This window comes from Colius striatus, chromosome W, assembly GCF_028858725.1.
Source record: "Colius striatus isolate bColStr4 chromosome W, bColStr4.1.hap1, whole genome shotgun sequence".
NCBI lineage: Eukaryota > Metazoa > Chordata > Aves > Coliiformes > Coliidae > Colius > Colius striatus.
The window spans coordinates 9182327-9203515 of record NC_084789.1 but is presented as its reverse complement, the minus strand read 5'-3'; the positions used below and the strand labels follow the sequence as shown (position 1 = coordinate 9203515).

General features: G+C 45.5%; 1 protein-coding gene across 4 annotated transcripts in view; it reads right to left on the bottom strand.

Moving 5' to 3' along the window:
* Nucleotides 1-20211, bottom strand: part of LOC104558433 (speckle-type POZ protein) — a 60879-nt gene extending 40668 nt beyond the window's left edge. The window contains exons 1-2 of one of the 4 annotated variants that reach the window (XM_062016697.1): nucleotides 10012-10026; nucleotides 9187-9435 (exon numbers count right to left, since the gene is read on the bottom strand). The gene's annotated coding sequence lies outside the window, so the exon portion shown is untranslated. Of the gene's footprint in view, nucleotides 1-9186; nucleotides 9475-10011; nucleotides 10090-20150 lie in introns of those variants that run through there. The other 3 variants (XM_062016699.1, XM_062016698.1, XM_062016696.1) reach the window with 3 other exon arrangements.
* Between the last annotated feature and the right edge of the window lie 978 nt (nucleotides 20212-21189).

Below are 21189 nucleotides of genomic sequence, written 5' to 3'. Positions count from 1 at the left end.
TATGTTGGAAATTTGTTTTGTGCTTTGTGAGTAGTTTCTCCGCAGGGAGAAAGCAGAGATGATGGGGGGGGGGGGGGGGGTGCAGGCAGGGGAGGACTTGAGCCGCCCACCTTGGGGTTGCCAGCCAGGTGCGTGAGCCCGTTGCACCAAGCAAATAGAACTACGCAAGACCGTCTGATCACTCTGAAAAGGGAGGGACGCAGTGTTGCTCCGCAGACAGGGGGAGTCAGGCTTCTGCAGACTGCAGGACGGGATCAGGTTTCGGTGTTTGGATTATTATAAGGCTTTGTTATGTTATTCGGTTAAGCTAAAACACTTTATTGCCCTGAGTGCTTTTAACCCCTGGACAGGAGCTGTTGTTGTCACTAGTTGTAAGGTTGGTAAAAACGGTTTCCGTGGAAGTTAGAGAAAGGTAGAATGGGAGGTATAATGGGAGCAAAACTGAGCACGGAATTTCCCCAAGCAAGCCCCTTAGGAAGCATATTGAGACACTGGAAGGAATTGGCTGGGGGTCCAGGGGAACAACAATAAGGGGTTGAATTTTTAGTGGATACTGGTGCCACGTTTTCAGTATTGAATCAAGCTTTGATGCCTGTAGATGATGATTTTGTAACGGTAAAGAGAGCTACTGGCCAAAGTGAAAAGGCATATTTTCTCCAACCTTTAAAGTTTCAATTGGAAAACAATTGGGGATCCATAAGTTTCTTTATATGCCAAACTCCCCCCAAGCCACTATTGGGGTGAGAAAATTGGAAGCAGAAGTAAAAATTTGGAAAAGACGTAATAGAAATTAAAGTGGGAGGTGACCAGTTAGTTGAACTTTTAAATTTAGCCCTGATAAGTCCCTCTGAAGAGATGAGAGTGCCAAAGGAGTGGTGAACCAGGCATTCCCTGGGGTACAGGCCACTGAAATGCCTGGCAAGGCAAAACAGCTTTACCTGTAACAGTTAAAATCAAACCAAGAACCAAACCGGTAAGAGTGAAGCAATATCCTTTGAGGTTGGAAGATAGAAAAAGGATCTGCCGGATCATGGAACAATTTTTGGAATATGGATTACTAGTAGAATGTGAATCTGAATACAACACTCCCACATTACCAGCAAAGAAGCCGATGGGAATTACAGAACAGTTCAGGACCATAGGGTCATGAACAAAATAACTGAGAATTTATACCCTGTGGTGGCCAACTCATATACTTTGCTGACAAAACTGAAACCTGAATTGGCCGGGTTTACTGTACTGGATTTAAAAGATGCCTACCTTTGAGCCCTGAGAGTCAACTGCTGTTTGCCTTTGAGTGGGAGAAGGACACAACTTTGTCATGGTTTGACATGATAGCCTTTTCTGGTAAGTGGGAAGGGGCTGTAAAGATGGCTCCTGTAAGAAGTTGCTCACAACTCTCCCCAGCTCTGAGCCAAACCCACTTCTGGGGCTGAGCCAATTAGACACCTCCACAATCACTTTTGAAGAAGAACTCGGAAGAGGAGGTTTCTTCTTCCATCTTTCTCCATCTTCTTTCTTCTTCTGCCCCTTCTTTTCCTTCTGGCTGGTGGTGGTGCAAGGAGTAGGAACAGTGAGAGAAACAACCATGTGGACTCCAAGGTCAGTGATGAAAGAGAGGAGGAGGTGTGCTGGAGCATAGACTCCCCTGCATTCTATGGAGAGAACTGGTGAAGCTGAGATTTATTTTAATTTCTTTAAAGACCCTGCATCAGCGGTAGAGACTCATTTTGATAATGAGCCCATATCAGGGGCTCATTTTGCTAAAGCTGGCCCCAGACCAGGGGCAGCGATTCACTTCATTAAAGGCCCCGAGCCAGGGACGTTGACCATGGCCAGAGGAGACCATGTCCTGTGGGGGAGATCCAACCACTTCACTGCAGACCCCGAGCCAGGGGCAGTGATTTTCTCCTTTAAAACTATGGCCGGAAGAGGCCATGTCCCAAAGGAGGGACCCTTTATCACTATGGCCGGAGCAGGTCGTGTCCCGAGGAAGGGACCCAATATCCACAGCTGTAACTGTGGGGAGGAACCCATGACAAAGCAGCTCACTAAACTTATGCCTTGTCCCAAGAAAGGGACCCTGTAACTCCAGAAACTGCAACCGCGGTGAAGAATCCAAGCCAGAGATATTCACCAAGGACTGCGTCCCATGTGAGGGAACCTGTATTGGCTGAAGCCGCAGCTGTTGGGAACAACCCACAGCAGAGAAGTTTAAGGACTGTGTTCCGGGGGAGGAATCCCATGTTGGAGCAGGGGAAGAATGCCAGGAGTCATCCTCATCTGAGAAGACAGAAGCGGCAGAGCCCATCTGTGAGAGACTGACCATATCCCCCACTCCTTGCCCCTCTGAGCCGTTGAGGGGGGAGGAGGTAGAGATATCAGGAGCAGTGAGCTGGGCCCGAGAAGAAAGGAGGGGTGGGGGAGGGAGATCTTAAAGTGCTGGTTGTAATTTTCTCATCATTCTACTCCCTTTCTGTTTTTATTCCGTTCTGTTTCTTGTAGAATAAACTTTCCTACTTTCCTCTCTAAATCAAGTACTGGAGTCTGTTTTGCCCAGAACTGTAATTGGCAGCGAGCCCCCCCTGCCCTTGTCTTAATCTATAACAATCTTGCTTATCTTTTTACTCCCATTTTGCTGGGGCCTCCACCTTCCTAACGAGGGTGGGGGTGAATGGGGGCACAGAGCGAGAGACTGTCGTGGTGCTGCTGTGCTAGCTGGGCCAAACCATGACACTTACATGGACTGTACTCCCACAAGGCTTTAAAAACAACCCAAGTCTCTTTTGCAACCAGTTGGCTAAAGACTTAGAGCAATGGGAGCAACCATCGGGGGTTGGAGCACTGTTGCAGTATGTGGATGACATCTTGGTAGCCACAGAAACAGAGGAGCAAAATATAGCATGGACTGTAAGGTTATTGAATTTTCTCAGACTAAGTGGTTATTGAGTTTCTCCACAGAAAGCTCAAATAGCCCGGCAAAAGGTGACATATCTAGGATATGAAGTCATGGCTGGCGAACGGACCCTGGGAGCAGCACGGAAGGAGACTCCCAGACTACAGACAGTTAAGGAGCTCCATACTTCCCTGGGAATGACAGGTTGGTGTCGATTATGGATTCATAATTATGGACTATTGGTGAAGCCACTCTATGAACTTTTAAAGAGTGACTCAAAGAATCTCACCTGGACTGGGGAAGCCGCTCAGGCTTTTTACAAATTAAAGCGAGAGCTAATGCAGGCACCGGCCTTGGGCCTGCCAGACCCTACAAAACCCTTTTGGTTATTCTCTCATGAAAAGCAAGGAATTGCGCTGGGAATACTGGCTCAGGAGCTTGGCCCAGACCGAAAGGCAGTGGCATACTTCTCAAAACAATTGGATGAAGTAAGCAGAGGATGGCCGAGCTGCCTAAGAGCAGTGGCAGCAGTAGTAATTAATCCAGGAAGCTCGTGAATTCACGATGGGTCAGCAGATCACAGTGTTGGTGTCTCATACAGTGTCCACCGTACTGGAGGCAAAAGGGGGGCACTGGTTATCCCCACAAAGATTCCTCAAATATCAGGCCATTATGGTAGAACAGGATGATGTCCAGATAACAGTAACTAACATTGTCAACCCAGCATTTCCTTGGTGAAGTGACAGGGGAACCAGTGACTCACGATTGCCTGGAAACCATTGAGGCAGTCTACTCCAGCTGACCAGATCTGAAGGAACAACCGCTGGATGATGCTGAGGACACATGGTATACAGACAGCAGCACCTTTGACAAAAATGGACAGCGCAAAGCAGGGTACGCAGTGACCGCTACAGACAAGGTAATAGAGTCTGGGCCCCTCGCCTCAGGCACCTCTGCACAAAAGGCTGAAATAATAGCTTTAACTTGCTAGAGCTTGCTAAAGACAGGAAGATTAATGTTTGGACAGATTCCAAATATGCCTTTGGAGTGTTTCATGCCCATGGAGCGATCTGGAGAGAAAGAGGACTCTTATCCACCCAAGGGAAGCACATAAAACATGCAGAGGAAATACTCAAACTGTTAGAAGCTGTACAGTTACCAAAAGAAGTAGCGATTATGCACTGCAAAGCTCACCAAAAGGGAACAACTGCACAAGAGGTAGGCAATTCCATGGCAGAACAGGAAGCAAAGAGGGCAGCTAAAAAAGGTACGGCAGAGATACAGTCTTTGATTCCAGATGGAAAAATCCCAATCAATCAAATTCCCAACTATTTGAAAGAAGATCAAAAATTGATTAAAGATTTAGGGGGGAAAACAGAGAAAAATGGTTGGGCTACAACACCACAAAGGAAAGTAGTGGTGCCTAGCACATTGCTTTGGGCTATAATCATCTGCATCTGGGAAGGAACGACCCCATGCACCAATACAGGCTGGGGGTTGAACTGCTGAAGAGCAGCTCTGCAGAGAGAGACCTGGGAGTCCTGGTTGATAATACACTAACTATAAGCCAGCAATGTGCCCTTGTGGCCAATGGTATCCTGGGATGCATCAAGAAGGGTGTGGCCAGCAGGTCAAGGGAGGTTCTTCTCCCCCTCTACTCTGCCCTGGTGAGGCCTCATCTGGAGTCCTGTGTTCAGTTCTGGGCTCCTCAGCTCAAGAGGGACAGAGAACTTCTGGAGAGGGTCTAGTGCAGAGCCACCAAGATGATCAGGGGACTGGAACATCTTTCATACGAGGAAAGGATGCGGGAACCGGGGCTGTTTAGTCTAGAAAAGAGGAGACTGAGGGGGGATCTCATTAATATTTACAAATATCTAAATGGTGGGTATCAAGAGGTTGGGGCATCCCTTTTTTCTATAGTAGCTAGCAACAGGACAAGGAGTAACGGGATGAAGCTGGAGCACAAAAAGTTCCCGATCTAGGTGGACCTGCTTCTGCAGGGCGGTTGGACTAGATGATCTCTAAAGGTCCCTTCCAACCCCTACCGTTCTATGATTCTATAAAATTACTTCCTCATCTGATCAAGTCCCGTATGCAAACTCCTACTTGTTTGAAAAAAAACCCCAAACCAGCAAGTTTTTATAGACCATCTTCTCTGCCCAATGCTATTTTGCCTAAGCATCCATTCTTGTCACAGCCCTAACAGAGATATTGCCACTTTATACTCATTTTGATGATAGCTGTTTATTGGTAAATACGAGGACTCAGACTTTATGGAAAGGAAGAAAAAAACCTGAACTACACAGTGCTGTTTAAGCCCTGTTCCATGTTTATCATCTTGTGACCTCTACAAGTACCATTCCTGCATATTCTTAGTTTAAGAAGTGTAATTCTTTAAGTTCTGTTTGACATCAGAAGACATCTTCATTTTTAGAATACCACATCAACTTTTTCAGATTGATGCTATATAGATGTCAATGGCATGTCTGATGTCACGGATATGAAAGGGTGTCAACTCTAGCTCTATTAACTCAAAGGGTGGCTTGCTAACTCCAAAACAAAAATAGTGATTCAGGGTACCTTAAACTATCAGTCAGCAATTTAAATACCCTACTGTCCAACCACACCCTGTAAGTTCACACGATACGACATGAAATATTTCTGAATATGTAAGAATTGTTTAAAATTTTAAACCTTGCAGTAGTTTTCATAAGCAATGTTACTGAGATTATTTATGAGATTCCTACTAAAAATTAGCATGCTTTCAAATTTATATTCTGACTTTTTATGTAGGTCTGTCTCTTAAAGGTTTGTGCAAGGGCATCCTTTTTTGCTGGGAAATTATTTCTGTTATCAGAAGTTCAATCCATTTTTTAAAGCATTAACATTGCTGTATATGATTCACAGCCCAAATGCACAACATATATATTTCTAGCAAAAGCCATTTTTCAAGTCAACAGTCATACAATATACCCTACTGAATAAGACTTGTAATGCAGGCCAAGGGTTGAAATTTGATTTCAATATGAAAATTTTAACACTATTTTCTCTAGTCAGTGTATCTAAAGTCACCAGTATCCTACTGACTCCAGTTAACAGATTTATTGTTAGAGTGTTTAATCCCTCCCATGATCCTGACTTCACTATCTCTGTGGATGTCTAATGATCCATGGAGTTGTCAGGCCAGCTATACCTCACAGAACACAACAGTGCAACTCCTGACTGCAGCCAAAGGATTTACTCACGGTATAAAAATGAAATCACAAGCCTTTTCCAGGCATTTGCTACACAGTCAGTGGTTCTGCATTCTTTTGGTAAAACCAAACAAAACCCCTACGAGTTACATTCCATGTGTGCTACATATTTTCTTGAATTCTCAGCTATGCACATCAGCAAAAAGGAAGAGACCTCCAGAATCACTCAACTCCTTCCTCCCAAAACACTGCTACAGAGTTCAGTAGAGGGACACTTAACAACATGACACTGAGGAAAGAGGTTCTAATATATTTAGAGATATAGTTTCTGAAAAACAACAGCTTCTTTGCCTTCTCAAAAGTATAAATACTTTAGTGTCACTCTAGTTTCTTGTTGTGCATTTCTGGAACTTGGGACACATGCTTTAAGAGGTGTCTCAAGTACAAAGTACAAGGCAGAATACAGTAGCAGCTTATGGACTGAGAATCAATCAGCAACACTTTCAATAAAGATTTTTTGGGGGGAGTTTTGTTTGTTGGTTTGCATTTGCTTTAAAAAAAAAACAAAACAAAAACAAAACAAAAAAACCCCACGTTTTTCTTGTATTTCCTCTCTGTGTCAAGTAGGAAACATGAGCAGTCAGAGGTTGGAGGAATACAGCAAAATCTTACGTAATACTCCAATTGTGTAGAAAATCGAGCCAAAGTCAGGAGGGGAGAAAGAATTTTACAAAACTACTGTGGATATTTCTGAGCATGGAACTAAGAATGCCATCAATAACATAGCAGCAGCTCCTGATCATACAAGAAATAGATAAGTCTACCAGCTTTATGTCAAATTTTGCAAAAATAATGTCCAGGAAGAAATAAAGCAAGATGATTTCAAGTTTACAGGTCCATAGTGAGCAAGGCAGTGGGACAGCAATGAAATCCTATGAGTAAAAAGCTGAAAAAAAGAGTGTGCCAAGAATAAAGCTGGTAAGTCCATCTTATTGTAAACTGGACTGGTAACTAGGACAAAAAAAAAAAAATCACATAGGGCAACAAATTCAGTTCACAGTACATACTGAATACTAGGTCCATCTAGAGGCTTAACTACAGTTCAGAGATTAACCCTAAAACTTCCCCTACATTGCTCAGGCTGGCTCAGTGGAAACTGAGAGAGAACTCTGGTGAATGGAAATGTTTTTAACATTTATCAGGTCTATCAATCTAAAACTATTGTCAGCACTGGTACTCTCTCCGTCAGCAAACTGAAAGATCAATTAGAATCATAGAATGGTAGGGGTTGGAAGGGACCTTTAGAGATCATCTAGTCCAAATCCCCTGCAGAAGCAGGTCCACCTAGATCAGGTCACATAGGAACATGTCCAGACGGGTCTTGAAGACCTCCAAGGAAGGAGACTCCACAACCCCTCTGGGCAGCCTGTGCCACTGCTCCATCATCCTTACAGTGAAATAGTTTTTTCTTATATTTAAATGGAACTTTTTGTGTTCCAGCTTCATCCCATTACCCTTTGTCCTGTTGCTAGCTACTATAAAAAAAAGGGATGCCTCAACCTCCTGATACCTACCATTTAGATATTTGTAAATATTAATGAGATCTCCCCTCAGTCTCCTCTTTTCTAGACTAAACAGCCCCAGTTCCCGCAGCCTTTCCTCGTATGAAAGATGTTCCAGTCAAATTAGACATGAAATGGTATTTTTTAAGTACTTCACTGTGTTCTGTGCCATCAGTGATGGTGCTGCTCAATGAGATCGTATGTCAAACCAAAATCCTTTCCATTTTAACTCCCACCCTGATCTGTACCTATGTGTAAATCTAGGAAGTTTCAGGCAGGAAACACAATTAGTTTTATAATAGTGGTACCTATACACAAGTAAATCAGGATACCAGATTTTATAGTAGTTTTTAAGATCTACTAGGTAGGTACAACTTTGTATTACTATTCTCTACTGATACAGTGACAGGATGACAGCTTGCAGTGTACTTCTGTCATGATCTTGTTTTGATCTTGATGTCAATTCATGAAAAAGTATCATTAAGGAAAAAAAATAATAAACTGTTTTTCCTCTAGGTCACAATGAAACAAGTGACATAATGAAACCAAATCATTCTGGGCATCTGGTTAGAAAATGTCACTGAAAAAGAAGCCAGTGATATGTTTTACTTAGCTAATTGAGGGATTTTTTTATAGTCAGAGTTCTATTTTATAAAGCATAAAGAGTAGCGTAATTCTTCAGACTTTTATAGGGCTTCACATCAAGCCACCCCAAACATCATCACTGAGAACTCTAAGGGCAAAGGAAAAAAAAAAAAAAAAGAAATCAAGAAAGAGTACTCTTTCACATGATGCCACAATGATGCTCTACAATCACAAATGTAAACACATTTAATAAGGCCAAGTTACACAAAAATGACAACAAATAATGTTACCTTCTACATTTTTCTCCCCTCTAAAACCTCCTGTCATATAAAAGACAATTTCCTTTCACAAGTAGCTTAGGAAACACTACAGGAATTATATTTTACCTTTATAACACCATCTATCACTAATCAAGACAATGTTTGTAGCATGCACTAGTACTCGCACTCCCCTATCAAATTGCATTAATGACACACTTAACTGTGAAAGGGAATCCTTTTGCCTTTCCATACTACATGATGATGCACCATTTCCTTTAAACATCACTACAGGCCTGAGACACAAGTAAGAAATGCCAGCACTGACCCCAGACACCCCGAGGTCTAATTCATACAGAGACCAAGTTCCCTCTTGATTTAGCAATGTGCCTCACGGTCCTCGGTGGCAAGGCCACAACCTATCATCCCTTATTTGGTTATGCTGTCAGTCATCTCAACTTTACCACTCCAGCCCTCGTTTCCTTTCTCCCACTCGTGTTTCCATACTCAGTTCCAGACGCCCCGTTGAATCCCTACCCCTGACTGGGTACCTATCTCCAGGAATCCCATAACCAGGCCTCCCCCCAACTTCTCCCCACCGCATCTCTCCTTGCTCCCTCCCTCGCACCCGTCTCTCCGGCCGAGACACTGATCCCTCTCTCAACTCTTGACCCTCTCCCTACAGCTCTTACCTCCCGGCCCGACGAGTGAGGAAGCCCCGCTCAGTGGGAGGCTGGGACGCCCGAAAAGCCCCTGTCAGGTGCGGCAGGTGGGGATGGCGCCCCAGACTCTGTCCCCTACTACGCAGGCGGACCCTCTATAAGAACACCAGCAGCTGGAGACCACTATTTGGCAGCATGTCCTCCTGCTCCGATTCCCCCAAAGCCGATGCAGAAGCTCATTATCCCGCAAGTCCCCCGCAACAGCACTCTACGCAAGCGCTAAGATGACAAACAGACAGGATATGGCTGTTCCCAGCGCTCCCCTCCGGGCCGCGCACGCGCAGCGCGCCCCTGACACCGCCTCCCCAGTCCGCACGCGCATAGCCCTTCACTCAAGGCCCACCCGCCGCCTCCATCTCCCTCCCCTCTTGTGCAGGCGCCCTCTGCCGCCAGCCCGGCTGCTGCGCATGCGCCGCTGCCTCCGAGCATCCCTCCCGTGCGCATGCGCGCTCGGCCCCGCCCGCTTGCTCAATTTCTGTCAGCGCTGTGGAGCATGCGCCTTGTGCCTCGGGGCCCCCTCAAGGGTCGTAGTTCACTTTTTGGCAAAGAGCTACTCCTGTCGCAGTGCCATTGAAACAGCCGCCGGAGGAAGGGGACAGGCCCATGTGGGTTTTTCACTTTCCAGTCGTGTGGCAGGGCCGCCACAGGAATAGAGCAGACCTGCCCCACATACACCTCGTAGAGGCAAGCGGCGGGGGAGACGACGATGCTACCTTCCCCCCGTCCCTGCGGAGGCTGGCGGTCCTCGCCCAATTCCTTTTGCTTCTTTACCCCGCACAGCCCCTCCCACCTCACCTGAGAAGGCTACCGCTGCCCGCGCTGCCTGTGCGGTCTCCTCACACCGCCCTACACTGACACATCCGGGCTCGCCACAACATCCGCCCCGTCGCCACGGGAGCTGGGGCGCGGCACTGCGCCTGCGCCTGCGCCGGGGAGGCGGGCGAAAAGGCACGAAAGGCGTCGAGAGAGGGAGTGTGTGTTCGGCCGTGGTTGCTGTCTCATGGCGCGGGTGGGAAAAGACCGCCTGGGGTGATGCCGCGCTGCTGCTGCAGGTTTTATTTTTCAATCCCTTAGAATCATTTTGGTTATAAAAGACTTTTAAGATCATTAAATCCAGCCACTAACCTCACACTGTAATCACTAACCTGTGTCTCTCAGCAACTCATCTATGCATCTTTTCAATACCTTCAGAAATTAGGAGTCCCCTACCTCCCTGGGCAGCCTGTTTTGGTGTCCAACAACCCTCTCAGTGAAAAAGTTCTTCCTCATTTCCAATCTAAACCTCCCCTGGTGCAAATTGATCCCATTTCCTCTTGTCCTATCACTCATTACTGGGGAGAAGAGACCTCCACCTCACTACAACCTTTCAGGCCGCTATAGAGAGTGAGCATGTCTCCTGTCAGCTTCCTTCAGGCTAAATAAATACCTCCAGTTCCCTCAGCTGCTCCTCATCAGATTTGTGCTTCAGACCCTTCACCAGCTTCACTGCCTATCTCTGGACACACTGCAGCACCTCAATGTCTTTCTTGTAGTGAGGGGCCAAAAATGAACACCTCCTTCACCCAAGGAGGATGTGTTAGGAGAGGTGAGAGGGTGTATGTTTATCTTGCTGTGGTTGTATACCCGGGTCTCTCGATTCCTTTTAGGATTGGGCTTAATGTCACACAGAGAAAAATGCAAACAGTTCTCCTTTCTCCACTTCAGGATGGGTTGTAGGTCACTTCCGTGTGAGGGTCACCAGTGCTTCTGAAGAATAGCTCCCCACACTGTGCACAATGGAAATTTCTTGCCAAGTTTGAGTGTGATTGGTGAGGTTTTTATCAAAGCACAGCATTTATTTTAACCTTTTGAGTAAGAACAGTAAAGCAAATATGCTTTATGTCAGTCATTCAGGGGTCTAGATCAAATGCTTAAAGAAAGGAGACCTTACAGACCACTCAGTACCTACAAAGTCATTATCAAGCAAGCGGAGCAGACACTTCATAGTGGTACATGACAGGAGAATGAGAAACTAAAGTAAAACCAAAAGATCGAGACTGGATGTTAAACTTTTTTTCAGCATGACTGTAGATCAGTAGATCTTAGGGCTTGATTAAATAAAGTTTTGGCAAACTTATCAGATCTCACAGGTAACCCTTCTTTGCACAGGTTGGACCAGATAACAACCTAAAGTCCCTTCCAACTCAAATTATCCTGTAATATAAAAATCTCATCTATGTATGAGTCTTATCTTCTAATTTGTAATGGTTTACGTTGTAGCAGTGCAAGCTATATTCATTCAAAAATGTAGAGACTCTAGGTAATGAACATACAGAGACATACACAAGAAACATAGTAAAACCAACAGAGTTGACTTGAAGCTACCCTTCCTTTGCTAGCTACTTCCTTATATGCTGCTTCTGCCCATGTGATCACCCAGAGTCCAATTGATTAACTTGCAGCACCTGTTTCTGATAATTGGAAGTAGCTTTTCAGCTGCATTAACTTGTCCCTACCATCTTTATTCAAGCTGGCTGGTCCAAGCCACATTTGTGCCTACAGTTTGCAACCAGAGGAAGAAATATTTTCATTCCTAATAGTCACTAATTACTTAAATGTTTGTGAAGAAGTTTATCCAGAGTTATTCTTTTTCAGGTACATCAGCAGCAGGTATCTATTTTTCAGGTACATCAGCAGCAGAAGGAAGATGAGGGAGAATATGGGCCCACTGCTGAACACAGAGGGTGCCACGGTGACAGAGGATGCAGATAAGAGTGAAGTACTACAGGTCGATCAGCCTCACTTCCATCCCTGGAAAGGTGATGGAAAAACTCATCCTGAATGTTGTCACTAAACATATGAAGGAAAAGATGGCTATCAGGGGGAGTCAGCCTGGATTCACCAAGGGGAAATCCTGTTTGACCAGCCTGATAACCTTCTATGAGTTCATAACCGGCTGGCTAGATGAGCAGAGAGCAGTGGATGTCATCTACCTTGACTTTAGCAAGGCTTTTGACACTGTCTCCCATAACATCCTCGCCAGAAAGCTCAAGCAGTGTGGCTTGGATGACTGGACGGTGAGGTGGATTGAGAGCTGGCTGAATGGCAGAGCCCAGAGGGTGGTAATCAATGGCACAGAATCAAGTTGGAGGCCTGTGGCCAGTGGAGTTCCACAGGGATCGGTTCTGGGGCCAGTCATGTTCAACATCTTCATCAATGACCCGGATGAGGGGACAGAGTGTACCCTCAGCAAGTTTGCTGATGACACCAAAATGAGAGGACTGTCTGATCCCCCAGAAGGCTGTGCAATTTAGCGTGATCTTGACCAGCTTGAGAGTTGGGCAGAGAAGAACCTCATGAGGTTCAATAAGGACAAGTGCAGAGTCCTGCATCTGGGAAGGAACAACCCCATGCACCAGGACAGGCTGGGGGTTGATCTGCTGGAGAGCAGCTCTGCAGAGAGAAATGTGGGAGTCCTGGTTGATAATAAGCTAAATATGAGCCAGCAATGTGGCCTCGTGGCCAAGAAGGCCAATGGCATCCTGGGTTGCATCAAGAAGAGTGTGGCCAGCAGGTCGAGGGAGGTTCTTCTCCTCCTCTGCTCTTTTCTGGTGAGGCCTCATCTGGAGTCCCGTGTCCAGTTCTGGGCTCCTCAGCTCAAGAGGGACAGAGAACGTCTGGAGACAATCCAGTGCAGGGTCACCAAGATGTTCAAGGGTATAGAACATCTTTCATATGAGGAAAGGCTGCGGGAACTGGGGCTGTTTAGTCTGGAGAAGAGGAGACTGAGGGATGATCTTATTAACATTTATAAATATCTAAAGGGTGGGTGTCAGGAGGTTGGGACATCCCTCTTTTCTATAGTAGATAGTAACAGAACAAGGGGTAATGGGATGAAGCTGGAACACAAAAAGTTCCATTTAAACATAAGAAAAAACTATTTCACTGTGAGAGTGACAGAGCAGTGGAACAGGCTGCCCAGAGGGGTTGTGGAGTCTCCTTCCTTGGAGGTCTTCAAGACCCGCCTGGACATGTTCCTATGTGACCTGATCTAGGTGACCCTACTTCTGCAGGAGTATTGGACTAGATGATTTCTAAAGGTCCCTTCCAACCCCTACCATTCTATGATTCTATGAAATGCTGCGGGAACTGGGGCTGTTTAATATGGTTAAGAGGAGACTGAGGAGGGATCTCCTTAATATTTACAGATATCTAAATGGTGGGGTGTTGTAACCGGGGATGGGGCAAGGGGTAATGGAAAGAAGTGGGAACACAAAAAGTTCCATTTAAACACAAGGAAAAACTATTTCACTGTTGAGGTGAGGGAGCCCTGCCCCAGACTGCCCAGGGAGAATATGGAGGCTCCTTTTCTGGAGGTTTTCAAAACCAACCTGCACACATTCCTGTGTGACCTGATCTAGGTGAACCTGCTTCTGCAGGGGGGTTGGACTAGATGATCTCTAAAGGTCCCTTCCAACCCCTACCATTCTGTGATTCTATGATTCTTTCTTTCCTGCCAGTTTGAGTCTCGTGTTATAGTGAATTAACACAATTACATGCAAACATTCCAACAGACAAATTAGTCAGGTTACACAATACCTATCACAGCTACACTTTTTAAAATGAAAGATGCAAACTCTTTTTATCTCATATCGCACTTTCTCAGATGAAAAATGCTCATTCTCACAGCACAATTGGTCCTGTACACTCAGCTGCCACACTTGTCTGCTACTGACTCAGTGAATATTGCCTCTTTTATTGCTAACTTCTTCTGCAGTATTCTGGGTTTTCCTGGCAAGTATCTCTTCAAAGTCATGACCTATTCTTGGACCCCACTTCGTTCCCTCTTCACAAACTGCTGCCCATGGTGACAAAATAGCAAGTAATGCTGCATTGTAATGAAGAAATGCCATAAAACGGCTGCTTGGGAAGTAAAGTGTTGGTATTAGAGTTCCTGTTCTGACTAAACATTTCTCCTAGAAACTTATTTTTACACCTGTGGTGGTTTAGCCCAGTGTCCACCAAGTCATAAAATCACTCCCCCTCCTAAACTGGACAGGAGAGAGAGAGAAATATAACAAACGGTTATTGTGAGCCAAGATAAGGACGGAGAGATCACTCAACAATTAGCATCACGGGCAAAACAGACTCAACTTAGGGAGAAAAAGGTTTGATTTATTAAAGGAACAATAAGAGCAGGGAGATGAGAAATAAAACTGTCTTAAAAACACCTCCCCCACCCCTCCTCTTCCCAGTACTCTCCTTCCTTCCCCCCCAGCAGCACAGGGGATGGGAGATGGGAGTTACGGTCAGTTCATTACAGATGGACTTTGCTGCTACTTCTTTTCACGGTGAGGCCTTCTCACACTTCCCACTGCTACACTGTGGGGTCCCTCCCCATGGGAGACAGTCCCTCACAAACTTCTCCAGCGTGGGTCCTACCCATGGGCTGCAGCTCCTCACGAACCGCTCCAGCATGGGGCCTCCCACGGGGGCAGCTCCTCACACCCTGCCCCAAAGTGAGTCATCCACAGGGACAACAGTCCTTCAGGGACAGACTGCTCCTGCGTGAGTCCCTCACAGGATCACAAGTCCTGACAGAAAATCTGCTCTGATGTGGGCTCCTCTCTCCCCAGATTACCAGGTCCTGCCAGGAACTTGCTCCAGGGTGGACTTTCCACAGAGTCACAGCCTCCTTCAGGCATCCGCCCGCTCCGGCGTGGGCTCCTCCATGGGCTGTGAGGGGTTCTCTACTTCCCGGTGGTCCTCCATGGACTGCAGGGGGACAACCTGCTTTACCATGGTCCTCACCACATATCACAGGGGAGCCTTTCTTCCAGGTCCTAAGCACCCTCCTCCCCATCCTTCTCCACTGACCTTGGTGTCTGCAGAGATGTTTTCACATTCTCACTCCCTGTTGCTGCTGCAGTTTAGCAACTGTGCAACAACTTCTTCTTCTCAAATATATTATCCACAGAGGCGTTACCTCCATCACTAATTGGCTAGGCATGGGTCAAGTGAAGAGTCCAGCTTAGAATTGACTGGCCCTAACCCTATGAGCTACAGGGGAAGCTTCTGGCAACTCTTTGTTTAAAGAAGCCACCCCTGTAGCCCCTGTTATAAGTTGCTGTGAAAAAGTTCACAGGCCAATTTAAGTGACTCATAGATCAAATTTATTAAGCAAGCGGCAAATAAGCAAAACTGCACTGAGTGGCCGGGAGACTCTGCTCCACCAACGGCTCGCGACTCCCCCCGTATCACAGTCCTTTTATACAGTCCTTATTGGTTGGGTGCATCGCTCCCTGGTGCACTCTGCACATGTGCCTGTCTTGTTACTAAGGGGTCTTCTTCTGCCTCCTGGTGATCGTAGGGTGGTCGCTGGGATGAAGTCAGTAGTCTTCCACTAGTGGCCCGCTCATGAACTCTTCTCTTGGCTCTTATCAGCTCATGTGCAACCTATTATACCTGCTATAAGCATCTTAGCCAACTGCACCTGTGCCTATTGTAGAAACTTTACGGTTAAAGTAAGCAAGACTTTTATAATGACTTTAAACGGTTCCTTGCACAACTATTCTTTCATGATTTGATTAACGAACAGGACCTTTTCCATTACAATCCCCCATTTTCTTTTCCTCATTTCGTTCATCAAATCTCCTAATAACATCTTTAGCCATTTCCAAAATAGGTGTTTCACTTATTTAATCCTCTCTGTTGGCTAACTGCTTGTATTGCTTCCTAACCAGCCTTAAGTGGGCTGCTTCTAGCCTGGTTTTTACAATCTCAATTATCTCATTGAATACACAAGGCCCAGTCGTCAGCACTAATACCAGTAGAATGATGTGCCCAGCTATAGCTGACAATAACGTCTCGTGAGCCAAGGAGAATAGTTGAACCATGACTTATACCAAACTTATTGCTGTTCCCTTTCTTGTTTTCATTTCTCCAAGCCCTCCCGTAATTTTGTCATCGTGTCTCTCACTATACTGGTATCATCTGCATAAAAACAGCATTCTTCCCCTAGGGCTAGACACAGTTCCTCTTGTTGTAAAAACAGCAGATCCAACCCCCGGTAATTTTATAAAGCTTGGAATTTCTGGTTCTGCTGCACTAGAGATGTAATCCCGATCCCTGCTCCCGCTGCCCCAATTGCCATCAAGGTAGCTATAGTTAGGGCTGTGAAAGGCTCCGGCTTGTGCCAGAGCACCCTGGTATTCCAATGATTATAGACAAACTCTTCAGGGTGATATAAAATGTATGGAACAATGGTTACCTGAATACAGTATTCACTGCTAGCATTAAATACCTTTAAAGAGAGGCATGGGGTTACACCGATTCTCGAACAAACCCACTTGGAGCCGTTCACAGGTCTGATTGGTTCAGTCCGATTGCCTCATAAAATGAGGAGTTCATGCTATAACATAGCCAGCAGCAGGATAACATCTGCCAGATAACAACATACCATCCCCGGATAATGGGTGGGGCCTTTATCAAATAAAATGGTACTTTCCTTTTTAGTTTTTCACCCCACATTCTTTTAGGTGCAACGTTTTTGCCCCTCTTAGAGGTAGGCTTGGGATCTTAGGATTCCCAATTTGAGGCTTTGAGAGACTCTATACCCCACTCCCAGAACGCCTCTGCCTCCTTCACCTACTCTGTTGCTTAGAGCAGTGAGGTTTATGATCTTCTCGGCAGCAGTCGTAATCTTCAAGGGTATTCTCTGTCTCCTTATAGGCCTCTTTCCTTTTGCCTTTTCCTCCAGCACCCACGGGGTGCCTGAAACACTGGCTTTCACATCCAGGTCTCAGTTCTACGGGCCTTCTGCGTATAAAGCACCCTTTTATAAACTTAAATTACAATCCCCACTTGACTCAGATTGCTTTATGCTTCTAAGGTATTTCTGTTCCACGATCTGTTACTTTAAAATAGGTATTACAGCCCCACCAATTATCTTACACCTTTCTGATGATCACAATTTAAACATTAAACTCCAATATTTTACAAAAAGGAAATCACTCCACTCCGCTCCTCAGTCAACATGTCACTTTTTACACAGCTTAAGTTTCAGTACTCCTGGGACCTCTGCAGCTTCCCACTGATCCTGGGAAATTGGTCAAGACTTTGTCCCAAGGATTAACCATGTGGATAGCAATATCTAAGTGTGGTCTCTGTACCACCATTCCCTTTTTACAACAGAAACCTTTAATCCAGGACATTTTTGTTTCTAACATTAATTTCATTAGCTGTTTCTTAATTTCTCCATTCATTCTCTCCACTCTTCCGGAACTTTGGGGATGCCACGGTGTATGGTATCATTTGGCTCCCCATACTAGTGGTTTCTATTTCTAATTTCGGAGAGTGGATTAATATACCTTCATATTTTAAGAGCCTAGCATCAGTTATCCATTTTTCTGCCTTTTGTTGTAATACCCCCCCGAATGTTATGGGGAGAAAACACTTTTAACTCCTCTCCAAAGGTAACAAATAAAAGGTTTTCTAACATCAGGCAGGCTAAGCACAGGAGCATTAATCAAATCCACTTTTAAATTCTCAAAGTCTCTTTCATCTTCTTCGATCCATTTAACTAATCCATCTCGAGTTAATTTCTGGTACAAAAACTTTACTTTCTTACTAAAATTTTCAATCCATTGCCTGCAATATCCCAATAGACCTAAAAGCTGTCTAACTTGTCTCACTCTTTGGAGCTTGTAGGGACAGTATCCCATTTACTCAATCTGGATCAAGTTTCTTACTTCCCTTTATAAAACAGTGTCCCAAATATTTTACCTTTTCTTCAGCAAACAGTAATTTAGATTTAGACACTTTCAACCCTTGTAAACTCAGGAAATTAAGCAATTTAATACTTTCCTGTCTAACAGCTTCTTCATCTCTCCCTGCTAATGATAAATCGTCCACATATTGAACTAAAATAGCTTGTTTGCCTAACTCATAATTTCTCAAGATCTGTTCTAGTGCTTGTCCAAAAAGATTGGGGGACTCTGTAAATCCCTGTGGTAATACAGTCCATCTCAACTGTTGTTTTCTATGTGTGTCAGGATCTTCCCATTCAAAAGTAAAATAATCCCTGCACTCCTCTTTCAGGGAACATGCCCAAAAGGCATCCTTAAGGTCTATCACACTATACCACTGGTACTCTGGACTCAATTGACTCAATAAGGTGTGCGGGTTAGCTACCACAGGGAACCTAGTAATAGTTCTCTTGTTTATCTCCCGGAGGTCATGTACTAATCTTTATGTCCCATCAAATTTCTTTACTGGTAATATGGGAGTATTGTAAGGGGGCATACAGGGCTCAAGTAGTCCCTTAGATATTAGTCTGGTTAATCCTTGTCTACCTTCTTGTGACAAGGGGTACTGCTTTACCCTTACCGGCAGCCCAGGGTTTTTCCTAAGTCTATAATTAAGTCTCTCCCTAATAAATTATGATCAGCCTCTGGAACTAACAAAAACCATCCTACAGCATATTTTTGCTGCTTCAGATTCTATCAGTACCTCCTTCACAAGAGGTACTTTAAATGTTTCCCCTTTTGCCCCTACGACTTGTGTTTTCTCTGAAGATATCTTACACCCCTGGGGCAATCGCTGGATTGTAGATCTCTCAGCCCCAGAGTCCACTAAAAATTCTACTTCCTGACGCTGAGGACCTAACTTCAGGTTTATCAAGGGCTCGGTTACTCTTGTGGTCCTCAGCAAATAGAGCCCCTGACTCCTCCTATTCTTCCTTAAACATCTGTTCATCCTGGAATCTCCTTCTACAATTCCTTTTTAGGTGTCCCTTCTGTTTACAATAAAAACATTCCATCGTCCTTTGATTCTTTTTTTTTTTTCTCTGATGAATGCACCTGTCTCCCAGGCTTTTGTTTCCCTTTCTAGCCCTTTTTCTTGCCAATCTTCTAATTTTTCTAGTTTCTTTTGGATATCTACCCATGATTTTGCTACAAACTGGGTTTTTAATAATGCCTGTCCCACTGGAGCTGCTGGATCTACTCCAGAATACAGTTGGAGGCTTTTACATAATCTCTCAAGCCAATCAGTCGGGGTTTCGTCTTTTCTCTGTCTCTCATTGAATGCTTTGTTAATATTCTGTCCTCGGGGAACAGACTCTCTGATTCCCTGGACAATGATGGCTCGGAGGTCTGCCATATGGGCTCTGTGCTCCGCCATCTGATTATTCCAATTGGGCCTTTGCAAGGGCCATTTCACATCTGCGTCTGGTCCTGCCTGGTGCTGTTGATCCCAGATTCTCATTCCTGCTCTTCGAGTCATTTCCCTTTTCCTCCATTGTGAATAATATAGTTCATCCCAGGTATAGAGATTCGGCCCTAAGAACTGATCTAATCTCTCAGACACACCCAGAGGATTCTCCACCAAATCTCCTCTTCGGGTGGGCTCTTAGCTTTCTTTTCCTTAAGAGTGAACAAGGACACCTTATCAGAAGGTTGGGGTATCCAGAGACTCGCATATTCAATCTCCTCTTGGGTAACGGTCTTCTTATCATTTACCCACAAATTGAGGTCTGCTCATAACCAGTCCTCAAAAGACCCAAATATGGGCCAAATAATACGGGGATTTCCTAATGACTCTTCCCCCCCAAACTTCCATACAGTAATGTACCATCTTTTCCTTACTCTTTTGTCTTCTACGGGGAGAATCATTCAAAAATTTTATCATCCCCAGAGGACTTTCTGGGGGAATATCTGGCAGCCTATCCTTATGCCACCCATGGGGTCAGAGGGCTTGCTCTTCCTCTGTCCCATCTTCCAGAGTGCCCTTGACTCATTCTCACAATCGTTCCCCTCGGTCGTGACCCACGCCCTCGCGGGCAATGGGAACTGCACTACTGGAGGGTCTGCACTCACTTGGTCTCCTTGAGACCTCTCAGTCACCCGCACTCTAGGATACCCACCCGAACTGAACAGAACCACGCAAATACTTACCTAATCCAGAGTCTTCGTTTGGATCTTCGTGCACAAAAATTATGGGGTACTGCAGGTTTATTTGCTTATTTGCCAAATTTTGAGGGGGTTCGGAATACAGAGTTTGGCAAGGGAATTTCCCACACCAGGACCATCCGCAGATGGGGCGCCCCCCTAGTCCGGGAATCCAATACCAAATCTACCTGTATCTGAGTCACGGCACCAAATTGTTATAAGTTGCTGTGAAAAAGTTCACAGGCCAATTTAAGTGACTCATAGATCAAATTTATTAAGCAAGCGGCAAATAAGCAAAACTGCACTGGGCAGCCGGGAGACTCTGCTCCACCAACGGCTCACGACTCCCCCCGTATCACAGTCCTTTTATACAGTCCTTATAGGTCGGGTGCATCGCTCCCTGGTGCACTCTGCGCATGTGCCTGTCTTGTTACTAAGGGGTCTTCTTCTGCCTCCTGGTGGTCGTAGGGTGGTCGCTGGGATGAAGTCAGTAGTCTTCCTCTAGTGGCCCTGTGGTAGTTTGAGCCTGGCTGGATGCCAGATGCCCACCACACCGCTTTATCCCCCACCTCCTCAGCAAGCCAGGGAAGGGGAGAAAATAAGATGGGAGTCTCGTGGGTTGAGATAAAAGCAGTTTAATAAAGAAGCAGCAAAGCCGCGCGCGCGGGAAGCAAAGCAAAAGCAGATAAAGCTGTTACTCTCTACTTCCCATCAGCAGCGATGTCCGGCCACCTCCCGAGAAGCAGGGCTTCAGTACGCGTAGCGGTTGCTTTGGGAAGGCCAGAAATGAATCTCGCCTCCCCTTCCTGCTCCTCTCCCCCAGTTTATATTACTGAGCTGACGTCATATGGTATGGAATATTTCCTTGGTCAGCCTGGGTCAGCTGTCCTGGCCGTGGTCCCTCCCAAGATTGCACCCAGCCACAGCTATTGGTGAAGGTGGAGGAAGGAATGCTGGAGGGACAGCCCTGATGCTGTGCAAGCGGTAGTCATAATATTGATATCAACAGTAAGCACAGCACTGCAGGAGCTGCTGTGGAAAATCA